Source organism: Apodemus sylvaticus, chromosome 9, assembly GCF_947179515.1.
Source record: "Apodemus sylvaticus chromosome 9, mApoSyl1.1, whole genome shotgun sequence".
NCBI classification, from domain to species: Eukaryota; Metazoa; Chordata; class Mammalia; order Rodentia; family Muridae; genus Apodemus; species Apodemus sylvaticus.
Genome location: NC_067480.1, coordinates 110,970,232 through 110,989,575, shown reverse-complemented (window position 1 = coordinate 110,989,575; position 19,344 = coordinate 110,970,232).

Here is a 19,344-nt window from a genome sequence, read left to right as displayed (position 1 = left end):
GAGCTGCATGCCCTGTTATTCCCTGTCTTCTGTTACTGGAGTTAACAGGACAGCACAGAGGCTCCAGGAGTTCCCTGTGAAGGAAGAGCTTGGCTAAGACACCTGCTGCCGTCATGAATAGACTGTGACAGCAGTTACCAGTTGGAGTATGGAAGCAGCACTTTAGCATTGAGTGCCTACATTTGAACTGTGACTTTGTTTCTTGTTAAATAAATGGTCTGTCCCCTGTCAATCTCCTGTCACTCAATCTGCTTTGCTCTTTTACCTACTCAGGTGGAAACTCTTTACCTTGGTGTGGGCCTTCACCCACACAAACATGGCTAGCTTCCTACAGGCTCACTGCCAAGCGTCAGGGGACAGCTCAGTGACTGAGGGAGAAGCCCTCAGTCCTGCAGACTGACACTGACACGTCCAAAATGCTATGTTTGATTCTCTTTCACTACCCTTAGACAGTTTCATTCTAGCCGGGTGGGGGTGGCGCACACCTGTAATCCCAGCACTTGGGAGGCAGAGGCAGGCGGATTTCTGAGTTGGAGACCAGCCTGGTTTACAGAGTGAGTTTCAGGACAGCCAGGGCTATTCAGTGAAACTCTGACTCGAAACAAATAAACAACAACAACAAAGCCCCACAAAAGACAGTTTCATTCTGTTTGTAAACTTGAACCTGGGTAGAAAATTGGGCAGTGGACCCAGGAGGCAGCGAATATGCATGATGCATGCAAGTGATTATGTAATAGTGTGTGTGTGTGTGTGTGTGTGTGTGTGTGTGTGTGTTTATGTGTGTGTGTAACTCTGCACTGAATGGATAGGAATCTTTCTTTACCTTTCTTTTCCCTTTTCACTTTTCATTTTTAAGTGGCCTTGATGAAAGACCCAGAAAGCTGAATTGAATAGTTGGAAGTTGATAACACTCAGGGGAAGGGCCTGTGCCTGGACCCACTACCCTGCCCCTGCCAGTAATCCTGGCTTTGGGGATCTGTAATTTCCTAAAGATGTATTAGTGTCCCACACACATGTGCTCCTATATGTTCATAATCCCTTTCACTGGCGTCTTAGCTGCATGCTTTGTATTTAAAATTTCCTTCTGACCAAGTAAATCCCTTTGGATAAAGTGACAAGATCTCTTCAGCACCCATAGCTGCTGACAGCTGGTGCAGACACTCCGAAAGACTGCAAAGTGCTCCTCACTAGCTTTCTTCAAGGCCAGTGCCAGCCACCAGCTGAGCGATTTCTTAGTCTCCCCTTCAGGCATCTGTCCCTTGAAGAGGCTCCCAGACAAGGCTGAAGAAGAAGAATAGATATTAATGTAAAAGACAATATCTGTGCTGTTGGCTAAACCATGCCTTTAATTAGGGACTTACTTACTATACATGAAGGACATGGAACCTTTCCATTATGTCTGGTGCGACCCCATTACACTTCCTGGAGTGTATTCTGGCACCCGAAATGCAAGCGCAAATGTTTTGGAAGTGAAGACTGCTGATAACGTTTGATAACACTGCATCGGGCCAGATGCATACTGTTCCCCCTTTCTCAGAGCAGTTTCCCTGAGAAAATTTTTACTTGTAATATATGCGATTGTTTTAAGGAAAAGTGAGAGGATGTCTCTTTCTAGGTGGGTGGGACTTCCTTTGGTAAATTGCCATCATTAGATGAAGTAAAATGTCGATGAGAAAAATATTCAAACAAGTGAGAAGCTAGACGTTGAATGTGTGGGTGCAGTAGTGATAACCGGATCCTGTGTGCAATGATGCAGCAAAAATATTTACATTTTCAGGTGCCATTTCCCTAAGATTTTTTTTGCAAAATTATAATAAAATAATACTTTCAGAAAATGATATTAATCTACTGACAACAGTATTTATTGTCATTAACTTTTGTGTAGCAAGCAGCCTTACTAATCACTCTGCCAGAAGTATACAATTGCTCACATATTTACAAAAAAAACAAAAAAGAGTGAACTAATACAACAATTCTAAACCTGGCTTGCTTTAGATTTGTGTGCAGGCAAGCCCCCCCCCCCTTTCATTGCAAATTATTTATTTTGAATCGTACCCTTCATTTTGTTTTGAGAGCTGAGAGTATCTTATTACTTGTGTTGTGATACACACAACTATTCATTCAAATCAGGATATATGTAAGTAAGCAAGGGAGAGCTCATTGCTCTATGCTACAGCCGTGCACAGATATCACAGAACATAGATCCAATCAGCTGACCGCTGGAAGCCTTGTTGTTAATTCTTTGAAAGATCAGGTTTGAGACAACTGATTTGACAAAGCAAAATTAATGGTAGGCTTCACCAACCAGGATTAGCAAATGAAAACAAAGACAGAGAGCAAAGGAGATGAAAACTCCTCCTCTCCGTACGTATAGTACAGAAAGAGGCTCACAGGCAGCCATGGTTCCTCTCCAGGGGCAGCCGTTTTTTAAGTTGATAGAATTTTGCCAACAAATTAGCTTGATATTCTAATCATTTACAGAATCTGAATCAGTATATTCCTAGCCCCGTTAAGTTAAAAAACAAACACAAGCAAGCAAAACAAACAAAAACAAAACAGCGAAAATGTGTTTCAAAATCTAATAAGTTAGAAAACCTTGATACAAGTATAAAAATAATCAACACATTTGGTCCCAGGTGCTGGATCTTTTCATGAAGGGGGGTGTTAAAGTCTGGAATTTGTAAATGTGTATTTTTGAAACCTTGGACCTCCTATATTTCATGCTTCTGATTTCCTTACCTAGGTAGAAAGAGGGAATGCTCCCAGACAGGGTGAAGAGAGGGGCTCAGGAGCCTTGAATTTATAAATGTGTGATTTCTCAGTCAATTTCTAAAACAAATATTTGGCAAAATATCAAATCATGTATTTTCCTTGTAAGGAATAATAATGATAATAATAATAATAAATAATTAATAATAATAATAATAATAAACAAAACTCAAGAAAATTGGTATGCCCCAAGAATGTTAACAAGGAAATAATAGAATTTCTCCTATGATCTATTAGAAGTCTGCTAATGATAATATTAGAATCATGAGTTTGTTTTTGTTTTATTGTACAGACCAAAAATACACATGAACTTTCAAATATTCAAGGATTTTGCCATCGTATTTTTTGCACCCGGTGAATTATTAATACAGGGCTCAGTCAGGCTCTAGCTGGCCTCACCAGCTACTCCTGAATTCCTGTTAGTAAGTCAGAATTTGATGCACCACTGTGAAAGTGGGGGGAGTGTCATAGGAATAAATCCCTGTCGATGGTCACATATTATAAATTGCCTGGACTTCATCTGTGGTGAGTAAATTATTTTAAATGAGCTAGTGTTTTTGTGTACCAAATTATTTAAATCAGAGTAAGTATGCATGTTCTGACTCCTGGATTTGTATCTAGGTAGGAACACAGCAGGTATGTTTTATTAGGCAGTTTTATATCCCAAGGACTTTCCTCTGGTTCTTTTTCAAACCCAAAATCCAAGTGCACGCATGCACCCACACATATATGTGCTGCTTAGTTGTATATGTGGTGTCTGTTTACATTTTCTGTCGTGTAGTCATTACGTACACAACCTAGACTTATAGACTTAACGGATGTCAAAGCTGACAGCCAGGCATGATTGATGATGCTGTGGTAGACTGATTCTTACCAGGTGTGGTGTGCTGGGAATTCAAATGCTCTTCAGAGCTCTCATTTGTTTCAGTGAAGTTTCCTCTTCCCCTTGGTCTCCCCCCTCCCTGCCCCCCCCTTACTGAGGGTGGGGGTAGAGGCATGCAAATCATCTGAACATGTAGTCTTGGACCCTTATTTAAGATGCCTTGAATACTGTAAGAAAAGCATCCTGAAATTCTCCTCCAATATTTCTATCAGATGTGTGCTTCTCCTCCATTTGCATAGAATACATGCTTCAGCCCACACACATATAGTCTTGCACTTACCAAGATGGATAATTTTCCGAAGGTTTAGACTGATGGAGCCTTTTGCTGCTGCTCTTCTGAGGTCGGTTCCGTTCAGTGGATGGAAGTGACCACTAACTGCCGAGTTCTAGAAGACTATACTGATTCTTAAAACCTATTTTAATGAAATATTTTGAGTCACCTGAGATGAATAGGATGAAAATGGCAACTGTGGCCTCTGTCTACCCAGTGACTAGTCTCTGAGAGAGCTCAGATAGTACCTAGAGGAGCGATAATCAGCAATGCAGAGCAGGACCCCGAGGATGTCCTGGGCGCCACAGCCGTGGTTGCTCTGGGTGCTAGAGCAGGACCCGGTGGATGCCCTGGGCACCATCCATTCTACAATCATCTTAGTGACTGCCACTAGACACCTGTCTGTCCCAGGACATTTGTCACTCATTTTTCACAAATGAAGTAAGTGCATTCTGATTATAAATAACCATTATTTCTTTTTGACCCCCATAAGATATGGTCCGTGGTGCTGAATGAGGAAATTTAAGGTCTGTAGAATTCTATTCTAGTGATTCTGACTAAGGATGTGGTCCCATGCACTTTGTCATGACACACAGGGAAGGGCCGTGGACATTTAGGTCCAGAATAAGATCTAAGTTCCATCCCCTCTTCCTAAATGTGTTTTCACTTGTGATTTAATTCAATCACTGTCGGTCATAAACTAGGCTCTGTGAACTCCATCTAAACTCGGCACCTGGGCAGGTTTCACACAGAGTGATGTGTCTTAGTTCTACTTCTTTGTTTAATCTTCCAGGTGTCAGTAAATATAATCATAATGGGGGGCTCTTCATTCAGACTAAATTAAATCCAGAAGTTTTTGAATACTGACCATGGGAATTCAATTATCCTTGCATACATATGCTATTACTGTTTATGTTTCTAAAAGTATTTGTTTGTTTGTTTGTTTTTCTATTGTGTGTATATGCACTACTTGCATGCCTAGTGTCCAAAGAACCCATAAAAGAACATCAGGTCCCTGAAACAAAAGATACAGATGATTGTGAGTCACCATGTGTGCACTGGGAACCAAACTTGAGTCCTCTGCAAGTTATGGGAAACAAGCAGTCATAACTGTGGGGGGAAAGGAAAGGAAGGTGGGGTGCAGTGGCAGCAGGTCCCACCTATGAGAGAACTCTGGCAGCAGCAGAGTCCATGAAGGAGGATAAGGGAGGAGCATGAGCCTCTCCGTGGTAGAGAGTGCGGGTGCCTGAAGGCCTGTAGGGCAGGAGACTGCCTAGCTAGCGCAGAGGTCTTTGCCCAGAAGGCATCTCATACCTGCTAAGAGCTGCTTGGCTGTGAGGCAGCTTGGCTGAGAAGCTTGGATCCTTCCCTGGTGGCTGGAAACGCTGAGGCCTGCTCCGTGCATGCTTCGATGCAGCGGTTTAGTTAAGAGACAGCTCATAGTTTCCATGCTTTGTTATTAAAAGAATAGAGAGAGAAGGAGAGAGAGAAGAAAAAGAGAAGACAGAGAGATGAGGGATGACCATGACCACGTGGAAGAGGGGGAAAGAAGAGAGAGGGGGAGAGGAGAGAAAGAGGGAAAGGGAGGGGGAAGGGAGGGGAAGAGGGGAGAGGAGGAAGGGTGGGGGAGAGGGGAAAGGGGGAAGGGAGGGGGAAAAGGGAAGGGGAAAGGAGGAGGGGAAGGGGAGAGGAGGAGGGGAAGGGGAGAGGATGAGGGGGAGGGGAGAGGGGGAGGGAGGGGAACGGGAGAGAGGGGAGGGGGAGAAGGGAGGGGATGGGGAGAGGGAAGAGGGAGAGAGGAAGGGGAGGGGGAGGAGAGGGGGAGAGAGGGAGAGGGAGAGGAGAGGGGAAGAGGGGGAGGGGAGAGGGAGAGAGGAAGAGGGAGAGGGGAGGGAGAGAAGGGAGGGAGAGCAAGAGAGGTAGAGGGAGAGAGAGAGAGAAAGGGAGAGAGCAATGAAGAAAGGGCGAGAAAGAAGAGAAGCCTCCTTAAATAGGCTAGGTTACCCGGCAACAGTCTGGCTGTAGCCAGGTGACTGAAGAGGTGGAGTCCAGCCAAAACACTAGGGACCTGGGGCATGGCCACACACACACACACACACACACACACACACACACGCACGTGACTGATGGCCATAGGATTATGGAGTTGAGTCTACACCGGAGTGGCCTTGCCCAACCAAACTACAAACTATCTCATACCATGGTCCCATACATAACCATTGAGCTCTCCAGCCCTGTTGATCATTAAAATGGCGCTGTGCTATAAGAAAGCTAATTCCCAATGGCTGGAGAACAGTTTGATCTGGCACCTCCCTATTATTACCTCTAGGAGCTTTACAACCAATGGGACTGCTGCCTGCCACCCAGGTTCCCCAACTCTATTCTACTACCTAACTATATTTGAGTTCAATCATGACATGTGCTATATCCATACCATAGAGCCCACACTAAGCTGCCTGGTTTATGTACCTGTTTTCTCTACTTTTCTTGCATATTCTGATTCTTTTGTTTAGAACTTAGGATTTTCATTGCATCCATTGTTAGTCCCACTCTCTTGCTAAATACGCATGACTAACCACAATGGCCCAGTTTTCTTCTCGGTTTTGCAATGATTTGGTTCGTCAAAGAGTGCCAATCTAGTTCATAGCAAAATGGTCACAGTGCCTTTTAGACAGGCCTTAGATATTCAAGAACAAATCGATGCCGCAAACATGAAAAACACGTGTAGTTGGGAGGTCTGGGAAATAAGGCATGGAGGAGCTGAGTTGGCAGAAGAGGTCAGGACTGATTGACCACACAGATTCCTGATCACAACACTAGCCTCACAGCATAGGTAGTTCAAGGTATGGACTTCTAGTAAGGGCTGAAGAGGAAAGAAATTGTCATACTTGTGTTTTATGGATAAAGTTGTTAGGGAGAAAAATGCTTATAGAGATGGTCCCCCAAGGAGCAATGTACCAGCTTTAGATTGTTGAACTTTACAGTGGTAGAGAGTACTGTGCATTCAGTGGAATCTGCACCTCGGATCTTTGGATTTGTACCATTTCCTAGGCTGCCAATATGTGTTGCAACCCTGTGTTGAGATGTCAGGCAGTGGCTGTGAGCCACAGCTCCCCTTCAGGTATCTGATCACAAGTAGAAGCAATGAGTATTCTGAGCCGCATCACTGAACCAGGCTGAGATGTTAGGGACATGCTGCAGATTACATGCATCTTCAGCTAATGGCACAATGCAAGTCTGTGTTATGCGACACCCCCGCCCCCCATTTTAACCATTATAAGTGTTGATGTATCCATCATGCTTTCTGTGGGCTGGTAATGATAAAGTTCCAAGGGCAAACACTACAGATTATCACCAAATGGTTTAATTGGAGGAAGTGTGTGATAAGTTTCCCCCAAAGACACCTTTGCAAGTGGAAATCTGATGGTAATGGTTATGAACAGACAGGAAAGGAAACAGAACAGACACATTGTGACCACATGTGACATCCGTCAGTCCACTTGAGTGTTCAGCCTCACTTCCCCTCTCTAGGTGCTGTCTATGTCAGTAGGAAACCACAACATCTTGGATTTTTGGCACTAGATATGTACATACATAGGGAGAAGACACTCATTCGACCATTTTTTTTTTCATAAACCACTGAGGGAGGAGGAAGTGAGACTGCTGACTGTTGGGAGGGGCTGGTAGGAGCCCATCCTGGAAAGGACAACAGCCAGGCTTCAGAGAGATCTTGGACAGCAAAGGAGCACAGTCTAGCCAGGAACCCTGACCTTTTCTGCCTCCCTCGACGGCTTTCTTGCGCCCTCTACTGACAATACTTAATACTGAGCTTCTTGACAAGGAACAAAATAGAGCAAGGCTCACATCCACTAGTTTACCATGTAAACTACAGGACTAAATAGTCGCCCCAAAAGTCATGTTGGTCACAAAGTGCATGTGACTCCTGTGCCATGGATGTTGGAGACATGAGGATCACTGGGGCTGGCTGACTGCCAGCTTAGCTCTGTCTCATGGGGAGAAGTTGGAGCGTGCTAGGGCACTGTCAGCGTCTTCCTCTGGCCTCTTTGTTCATACTTGTATAACACACACACACACACTCACTCGCACGCACGCACGCACGCACGCACGCACACACTACCATGTCACTAGAGAATGACATCTCATGGGTCCCACAGTTTGCATGGTCCACCATGGAGCGAAGCATCACATAGAGCATGTGACTGCTCCTACAGTTCCTAATGCACCACCTTTACTATGAGAAGTGCAAATTGGGGCTTCTCCTGCTTCCCCTCAGATATGGTTTTAATGACAACACTCAATCAGAATTCGGTCCTTGGGACTACTGTTCTCTTGCTTTCATCTGAAAAACTGCAACTCCTCAACACTGAGAACAAGAGAGATCAGCTTCTCTGAAACCACACCCTTGCCAATAAGCCACACACTTGTCAGCACAGGGTCTCTGAGTCCCAACTATTGTATTATGATTCATTTGGTAGCTACTATTAAAACCAAATCCAGTGACTTTTTTTATGTATTATTTACTGGAGTTCATAACAGGGTCATGTGCATGGGAGTAAATACGAAGATACAAGGGAGCTATGTGATCTTCTTGTGACCATAACCACTAATAAATAGGGATTTTTGTTTTAGCAATCACCAAGTTACAGTAAGTGATGGAGTTATAAGCTTCAACTCAAACCCTGTCCTCCTCAGCCCACAGCATTGCACACAATACCACAAGTAAGCTATTAGATTTGATTTTCTCTCTTATCAAGTTAGCCACAGTGGTAATTGGTGGCTGCTATTTGCAGGAGAGCAATGCTATATGCATTATCTGAAGTCAAGTGACAAGGAGATGCTCATGAATACATCTCTACTTCCTTACCACGTATCCACAGGAATACATTCAGGTTCTTAATTTTCTACCTAAGGCATCTGAACACCACACATTATTTTAGATGTTTTATAAAATAACTTTTAGCTGACAAATCAGTTGCAAAGATACCATGAAGAATCCTGCATACTCTTCCCTCTGAGTCTCAAAAGCTATTTCTTATATGACCATAGAGTACTTATTAAAAACCTAATAATTAACATTGCTATAATAATATTGTATATGTTACAGATTTTGTTGCATCGTTATTTTCCACTAATATTCTTTTCTTGTCATTGCTCTGGGATCCAACCCATGTTCTGCTGCTTTCTCATGTTCTTCATGACCATGTAGATGTTTTTCAGATCTTGAAAATCACGGGCCATGTCTCTGCTACCTTTTTACAACTTTAACGCACACAGTGGGTTTTGGTAACTGCTCACATTTTATTAATCTCTACTGTGTTGTTATAAAGTATGATTAAGCATCCTTCAGAATCCCTGATAAATAGAGCCATAGACTATGCGGGCTTTACATCTGTCTCCCTTCATTAAACAAAATGCACTTAAAATTATATACTGCATTAAGGAGCATCATTTATTTTTGTTTTGTTTTTACTTATTCACATTACATCCTGCTCACTGCCCCTCTCCTGGTTAGTCTTCCCATAATCCTCCCCTCAGCACCCCTCTGCTTCTCCTCTGATCGAGTGGGCCCCTCCCTGGGCATCTCCCCACCCTGGCACTTCAAGTCTCTGTGAAGCTAGGCGCTTCCTCTCCCACTGAGGCCAGACAAGGCAGCCCAGCTAATAAAACATATCCCATGTAGAGGCAACAGTTTTTGAGACAGCTCCTGCTCCAGTTGTTCAGAACCCACATGAAAACAAGCTGCCCTTCTACAAAGGAACATTATTTCTTAAAGAGGAGTCCAGATATGTTCTTCAATGCCGTGACATTTAGCATCATTTGTCAACTTGACAGAATCTAGCCTCACCTGATTCTGGGACACAGGTGTCTGGACCTACCAATGAAAAAGTATCTTTATTATGTTAAGTGATGGGGAAAACCAGTCTTAATTGAAAGCAGGACTGTCATCTTGGGCTTTAGAAATGGAGAACGCTAGCTAAGTGCCAGCATTCATCTCTCTGGGTTCCCTGACTGTGGATGTGATATTACCAGTTACTTCAATCTCTAGAAGCCCCAGTTTCCCTGCTGTGATGGAGTGTGAACTTAAACAAGCCTCTTCTCCCTTAACTTGCTATGTCAGAGTTTACTATCACAGCGACAGAGAAGGAAACTAAGATACCCGTGTCTGTGAAAGAGAACCTGGGCTACTTTTAATTCTGCTATGATGAACAAAGCTATTTTGTGTGAATATGAGATGTTAGTCCATTTTGAATACAGTGCTGGGCAAGCCAAATGTTTCCAATCCCCTTTAGCCAGGAGTGGGACATTCTCGTGCTCAGACCCATGCAGTGTAGACGCAAGAAGGCTAACGCCGCTACTGGGTTTTGTTACTCCAATGTGTGTTAAGTGGTGCTGAATAGAGTTATTGATTTTGTTACTTATTTACTTAGTTATTTGTTTACATGCTCACTGAGACAGAGTCGCACTCTATACTGCTTGCTGGTCTTGGATCACACTACTTCTTTTTCTAGAAATATACTTGTTTAATGGGACAGGGAGTGGCGGTACGCCATAGCACACAAAACAACTCACCCAACTTGGTTCTTCTCTTCTGCCTTGTAGGTACCAGGGATGGAACTCAGGTCTTCATGCTTAGCAGCAAGCTCCCTTATGTGCTGAACCATCTTGCAGTCCACCATTCAAAATCTTCTTTCTTCAGCCTCTTTAACCCTGAGGATTCAGACAGAGGCTGCCGTGCCCTGCTTGGCTTTCGCTGGAGTTTTAATGCCTGTATCGCTAGTTACTGATAACCTTAGACATACCTTCCTTTGTACATAGTTATTTATTCTTAAATTTGATTTTATATGTAAGATTACATTGTAAATTATATTTATAATTATAGAATATAATTATAAATTATTAGCCATGCGATATTTTCTTTTTCAGATATTCTTATTAGTTTCATAGTAAAGATATTTGATTTGGATCAATAATAATTTATTAAGTTTTCTTACAGCGTATGTCAAATCTGATATGCAGCATTTCTCCTTTGAGATCAGGGAGATAATATTTCATTCTAGTTCTTTTCCGACCTATGAGTCATTTGAATTAACTTTTATGTAAAGTGTTGGGTTGATTTTTTTCACTGTATGAAAATGTTATTTTTCTATTGAATTGTCTGGGTAAAGATGTAATTAGTTGTACCAGCTTGGATCAATTTTGGAACTTTCTGCCCCGTTCCACTGATCTGTGTATTTCGATTTCCATCAAGTCCATAACAAAATGTCTACACATCTGTTGTGCTAAGTCTAAGCATTAGCTGGCACTGAAATGCTAAAACGGGTTATAGAGTGATATTACAGAAACAATATTAATTGCTATCAAGTGACAAGTTATTGCCATTGAGTTTCCCGAATTACAGGAATGGTATGTTCCCCTTTGTTTGAATCTTATCTCTTATACCAATATGTCATTTCTTTTCACATACAGACCTTGCATGCATTATATCTTGATAAATTTTTCCTGGGATATTAGAGTTTGTATTTTATATATCTCTGAAAGGCCCATATGCTAAAGTCTTGGTTGCCAGCTATAGAGTGCTCTGGCAGTGGTTAGCATCAGGATGTAGGGCTCAGGGGAAAGAAGTTATGTCATTGAAACCTTGTTGAGTGGATAACAGGTCTTATGCATGGTGTTCTGAGTCTTAGGAAAGCCAAAAGCCAAAAAAAAAAAAAAAAAAAAATTCTCTTAAGTGCATTATACTCAGGTATTTTGTTACAGCAACAAAAGAAAGAACAGAGGCAAAATTATGGGACAGAGACTGAACGAAGGGCCAATCAGGGACTGTTCCACTTGGGGATACATTATGTCTGCAGACACCAAACCCAACACTGTTGCTATGGTCAAGAGGCGCTCACAGACAGGAAATTAGTGTTGTTCCTGGGGAGGTCTGGCCAGCAACTGACCCATGCAAAGGCAGATACTTGAAGCCAACCATCAGACTGAGCTCGGGACCCCGGTGGAGGAGCTGGCAGAAGGACTGGAGGAATAGAGGAGGACTATAAACCATTTGAAGAACAACATAGGCTGGCTGACTATCCTGTTCTCTCAGAGTCTAGACCACCAACCAAGGAATGTACCTGGAGGGATCCAGGGCTCCAGATACATATGTAGCAGAGGATGGCCTTGCCAACAGCAATGGGAGGGAGGCCCTTGGTCCCAGGGAGGTTTAATGCTCCAGAGCAGGGGGATGCTGGAGCAGTGCGGCAGGAGAGTGCGGGTGAATGGGGGAGCACTCTCATACAGACAAAAGGGAAGGAGGAGGGCAGATGTGGGAGGGGTTGATGGAGGGTTAAACAGGAAGTGGGATATCATTTGAGATGTAAACAAATGGAATGATTAATAAAAAAGAATTTTAAAAAACACAGTTATAAGTTATATTTGTTTCAAATTTTTAAATTCTAATTGGTTATTGATGTTTTGTGGGATGGTAATAAAATTCCAAATGGAATATACTCCTTCACAGCTTGCTATAAATTATAGGGACATCTTTGAGCTTGCTAAGTTATAGGGACATTTTGTAGGTGTGAAGCTGTTACATACAGCATCGTATTATCATGATAAAAGAGACTTTATTCGTATTTGTGTGCATCTTTTCTTTTTATCTTATTTATTAATTTAGTTCAATTACGACATTGAATGGTAATGTAGAGAATATATAGTCATCCTTAGGGAAGGTGTCCTGGGTGGAATGAAGCATCTCCTAGCCTAGGCCTTTGAAAATGCTGTGTATAAAGTTAAGACTTTTAGGAGACTCCCTATCATCCTCAGTGCACTGAGGATTTATGGGTTATTATGTAAATCAGTATTTAAGCATATTGAGTTTCCCATACATGTTGATGAGTTGGTTTGTTTTATTTTGGTTAGTCCTTTGTTATGGGAATTGCCCTGTAAATGTTTAAATGTTAAAGCCATGACTGAGGTTTGGGTATGGAATGTCTTAGAAGATTTATGCATTGAAGCTTAGTCCCAACACAAGCAGTGAGCAACATTGGGGCTTATGGCAAGTGGTGGGATCATGAGGGCTGTGACATAATTGATGGGATAATTCACTACTAGCTTGAAATTATTGGAAGATGGAGAAAACTAGGAGGTGGGGTATTATCTGACAGAAGGGGTTGTCTGGAAGCATGCATCTTAACCTTGTCCAAACACATACACACAGACACACACAGACACACACACACACACACACACAGATAGACATGCACACTCATACACATAAATACACTCACATCCACATACACACACACATGCATACATACACATACTCATACACATATGCTCATACTCACACACAGAGATACACATTCGCAAAATACTCACACATGTGCACACATAGAGATACACATTCATACACACACATACACACACTCATAAGCACACACTCACCCACATACACATACTCATACACACACACACACACATACACACACACTCCCACTCCGTACACACACTCACATACATACGCACATACATACACACACATTCATAGACACATACACACACATTCATACACATATACTCACACACTCACACACACAGACACACACACATACACATATACACATACTCGCACACACACACACACATACTTACCACGGTCTCTCCCTTTCTTCCTCTGAAGTCCTACCATTGTGTTTTGCCTCAATTTTGATCCCAAAACAATGGATCCAGCCTACTACTGACTGGAAAGCCATGAGCCAGTGTAAATTTTTTATCACTTACTATTGATTATCTTGTCACAGTGAAAAAGAAGCTAATACAGCACCTTTAGGTTGCTTGGATAGACCTGGAATGGTTGTGGTTCATTAGCACCTTCATTTGCTGCTTAGCTGATTTTCAAATATTTTGGAGATTCATTTGCATCCATAATGATGAATTTTTAAATTGAGTTGGGAAGTAGTTTCTCTCCTCCTACTTTTGGAATAACAGTATCAAGAACTGTGACTTCTTTGTTAGTTATTTAGTATACTCTAGCTGTGACTGCCTGGATTTCAGTCCCAGCAACATTTTTTTTTCATTTTATTTTATTCGATATAATTTTTATTTACATTTCAAATGATTTCCCCTTTTCTAGACCCCCACTCCCTGAAAGTCCCATCAACCCCCTTCCCTCCCCCTGTTTTCCCACCTAACCCTTCCCACTTCCCCGTTCTGGTTTTGCCCTATATGGCTTCACTGAGTCTTTCCAGAACAAGAGGCCACTCCTCCTTTCTTCTTGTACCTCATTTGATGTGTGGATTATGTTTTGGGTATTCCAGTTTTCTAGGTTAATATCCACTTATTAGTGAGTGCATACCATGATTCCTCTTTTGAGTCTGGGTTACCTCACTTAGTATGATGTTCTCCAGCTCCATCCATTTGCTTAAGAATTTCATGAATTCATTGTTTCTAATGGCTGAATAGTACTCCATTGAGTAGATATACCACATTTTTTTTAGAGTGTATGTTTTATTTTTTTTAATTTTATTCGATATATTTTTTTATTTACATTTCAAATGATTTCCCCTTTTCTGGTTCCCCACTCCCCAAAAGTCACATAAGCCCCCTTCCCTCCCTCTGTTCTCCCACCCATCCCTTCCCACTTCCCTGTTCTGGTTCTGTCTTATACTGCTACACTGGGTCTTTCCAGAACTAGGGGCCACTCCTCCATTCTTCTTGTACCTCATTTGAAGTGTGGATTATGTTTTGCATATTCCAGTTTTCCAAGCTAATATCTACTTATTAGTAAGTGCATACCATGACTGATCATTTGAGACTGGGTTACCTCACTTAGTATGATGTTCTCCAGCTCCATCCATTTGCCTAAGAATTTCATGAATTCATTGTTTCTAATGGTTGAATAGTACTCCATTGTGTTAGATGTACCACATTTTTTGCATCCATTCTTCTGTTGAGGGATAACTGTGTTCTTTCCAGCTTCTGGCTATTATAAATAGGGCTGCTATGAACATAGTGGAACATATATTCTTATTACATGCTGGGGAATCCTCTGGGTATATGCCCAGGAGTGGGTATACCACATTTTTTGCATACACTCTTCTGTTGAGGGATACCTGGGTTCTTTCCAACTTCTGGCAATTATAAATAGGGCTGCTATGAACATAGTGGAACATGTATCCTTATTACATGCTAGGGAATCTTCTGGGTATATGCCCAGGAGTGGTATAACAGGATCTTCTGGAAGTGAGGTGCCCAGTTTTCGAAGAAACCGCCAGACTGATTTCCAGAGTGGTTGTACTAATTTGCAACCCCACCAGCAGTGGAGGAGTGTTCCTCTTTCTCCACATGCTCGCCAACATCTGCTGTCTCCTGAATTTTTAATCTTAGCCATTCTGACTGGTGTAAGGTGAAATCTCAGGGTTGTTTTGATTTGCATTTCCCTAATGACTAATGAAGTTGAGCATTTTTTTTTGACTTTTTTTTTATTCGATATAATTTATTTACATTTCAAATGATTTCCCCTTTTCTAGCCCTCCCCCCCACTCCCCGAAAGTCCCGTAAGCCCCCTTCTCTTCCCCTGTCCTCCCTCCCACCCCTTCCCAGTTCCCCGTTCTGGTTTTGCCAAATACTGTTTCACTGAGTCTTTCCAGAACCAGGGACCACTCCTGCTTTCTTCTTGTATCTCATTTGATGTGTGGATTATGTTTTGGGTATTCCAGTTTTCTAGGTTAATAACCACTTATTAGTGAGTGCATACCATGATTCACCTTTTGAGTCTGGGTTACCTCACTTAGTATGATGTTCTCTAGCTCCATCCATTTGCCTAAGAATTTCATGAATTCATTGTTTCTAATGGCTGAATAGTACTCCATTGTGTAGATATACCACATTTTTTGTGTCCACTCTTCTGTTGAGGGATACCTGGGTTCTTTCCAGCATCTGGCAATTATAAATAGGGCTGCTATGAACATAATGCTCAACTTCATTAGTCATTAGGGAAATGCAAATCAAAACAACCCTAAGATTTCATCTTACACCAGTCAGAATGGCTAAGATTAAAAATTCAGGAGACAGCAGGTGTTGGAGAGGGTGCGGAGAAAGAGGAACACTCCTCCACTGCTGGTGGGGCTGCAAATTGGTACAACCACTCTGGAAAGCAGTCTGGCGGTTCCTCCGAAAACTGGGCACCTCACTTCCAGAAGATCCTGCTATACCACTCCTGGGCATATACCCAGAGGATTCCCCACCATGTAAGTTGAGCATTTTTTAAGATGCTTCTCAGCCATCCGAAGTTCTTCAGGTGAGAATTCTTTGTTTAACTCTGTACCCCATTTTTTAATAGGGTTATTTGGTTTTCTGGAGTCTAACTTCTTGAGTTCTTTATATATATTGGATATTAGCCCTCTATCTGATGTAGGGTTGGTGAAGATCTTTTCCCAAATTGTTGGTTGCCGATTTGCCCTTTTGATGGTGTCCTTTGCCTTACAGAAACTTTGTAATTTTATGAGGTCCCATTTGTCAATTCTTGATCTTAGATCATATGCTATTGGTGTTCTGTTCAGGAACTTTCCCCCGGCACCGATGTCCTCAAGAGTCTTCCCCAGTTTCTTTTCTATTAGCTTCAGAGTGTCTGGCTTTATGTGGAGGTCCTTGATCCATTTGGAGTTGAGCTTAGTACAAGGAGACAAGGATGGATCAATTCCCAGTCTTCTGCATGCTGACCTCCAGTTGAACCAGCACCATTTGTTGAAAAGGCTATCTTTTTTCCATTGGATGTTTTCAGCCTCTTTGTCGAGGACCAAGTGGCCATAGGTGTGTGGGTTCATTTCTGGATCTTCAATCCTGTTCCATTGATCTGCCTGCCTGTCACTGTACCAATACCATGCAGTTTTTAACACTATTGCTCTGTAGTATTGCTTGAGATCAGGGATGCTGATACCCCCAGAATTTCTTTTATTGTTGAGAATAGTTTAAAGTCTTGGAAAGAACAGGAATTCAAGGCCCATACCTAAACATAGTAAAAGCAATATACAGCAAACTGGTAGCCAGCATCAAACTAAATGGAGAGAAACTTGAAGCAATCCCACTAAAATCAGGGACTAGACAGGGCTGCCCCCTTTCTCCTTATCTTTTCAATATTGTACTTGAGATACTAGCTCGGGCAATTAGACAACATAAGGAGGTCAAAGGGATACAAATTGGAAAGGAAGAAGTCAAACTATTATTATTTGCAGATGATATGATAGTCTACCTTAGTGACCCAAAAAACTCCACTAGATAACTCCTACAGTTGATAAACAACTTCAGCAAAGTGGCAGGTTATAAAATCAACTCAAGCAAATCAGTAGCCTTCCTATACTCAAAGGATAAGCAGGCTGAGAAAGAAATTACGGAAATGACACCCTTCACAATAGCCACAAACAGTATAAAGTACCTTTGGGTGACTCTTACCAAACATGTGAAAGATCTGTATGACAAGAACTTCAAGACTATGAAGAAGGAAATGGAAGAAGACCTCAAAAAATGGAAAAACCTCCCATGCTCATGGATCGGCAGGATTAATATAGTTAAAATGGCCATTTTGCCAAAAGCAATATAAAAATCAAAATCCCAACTAAATTCTTCACAGAGTTAGAAAGAGCAATCCTCAAAATCATCTGGAATAACAAAAAACCCAGGATAGCTAAAACTATTCTCCCAGCAACATTATAACTGAGAATCCAATCTTTATGGGAATAAATTTACCAACAATCTGTGGTCATTTTCATTCATACTGAGAGCATTTTACAGCATTTGTCAAAGTGACTTTATGTTGGATTGTACTGTTATGGTTCCTGTAGTCATTTACAACTGTGTTAGTTTTTAGCATGTATTTTTACAGTACTTTAAAGTTAATCTGATATGAGAGATGGGGACTGTTTAAGGTCTTTTCCTGATATAGTAGGAACATCAATGAGCATGCTTATGGCCTTTTAGATTCCTCAGGTTCCATTACATCTTCATACACACACACACACACACACACACACACACACATACACACACAGACACACACACACAAACACACTCACACACTATACCATAGCATATGCATACCCCCCACAAACAGTTAAGTTTTAGTATATGATCACTCCAGAGTATTTTTCCCCTGGTTTTTTTTTTTTGATCATACAAGTTTTCTGCAATAGAGAATAGTAGAATCCTTTGAGTTAAATGAATACACTTATTAACCTCCCTTTATTGTGGTGACACACACCCAAAAATCCAATATTAATGTACACATACGTGATCTGTAAGTTTAAACAGAATAGAGCAAACTCAGAGTCAGTTTCTCATACTGTATTTCACAGCAAGCTATGAGACATCCTCCCCACCTGCTAAGAAGCTGGGTGCCCTTTATTTCAACTCAGTAACAATGTTATCAACCAGGAAAGAGGCCAGGGTCCCAAAGACTGAGGGCCCCATCAAGGGTTCGTGGGACCACCCAAGTGCTGGTGACCAGCCTCAGGCCCTCTTTACCTGTGTTTCTGTCCCTCCAGCTATAAATTGAATTCTCATGACTCTCAGGGTCAGTTAATTTATTCACGTGGCTCAGAGAAATGCTTGCTTACATTTTCTTGTTTGTGAGCTGAGAGAAAGTATGTAAGAAGGTGCATTACCCGGTTGGAACCTCCACATGGGCAGCTATCTCATAGCTGTCCAAACTCTATGGACAAGAACTTTATGGGAACTTCATTACATCATTACATGAACATGATTGTCTCTCTTTGACCATTGCTCATCAATTACATTTCTAGTATCAGTTCACTTTCTGGAGGATAGTAAAAGTTGGAAATTCCAAATGTCTAATCCTATGATAGTTTATCAGGTGGCCAGAACATGTCCCTAAGCTGAAGCTATAAGATTATCTCATTAGTATACAGGAAAATTATAGCTCTAGAGATCTTAAAGATATTAGGAGTCATATACAAGGATGCAGAACTATAAAACTATGTCGGGACCAAATATATACTTTATAACATCAGAAAACTCTCAAAATGAATATAGACTTTTGCATGTGAGATAAACAGTACCAAGCCTTGAGTTTCTACTCTACCCCTGTAGAATGTAAGCACAGTCTCCAGGAGACAGGCAACATCACCATCACCACCCTGTACAATGCAGAACGATGGTGCCCAGTCTGCTCACTACTGTTACAATATACATTTTTTTCAGAGGGCTAAATTCACTCATATGTTCTAAGGCTTTTAATTAATCTTTTAGATTGATTCAAACTTTTAGTGGGACCTGCCCAGTGAGTATTGATTGTACACAGGGAAGGATATTTCTCTTAATCTCTCAGAAGAATTCTTCAATCTGATGTTGTCTTGCCATTCTTGTCAATACTGTGCTCTTTGTTTTCCTAATATTTTTTCCT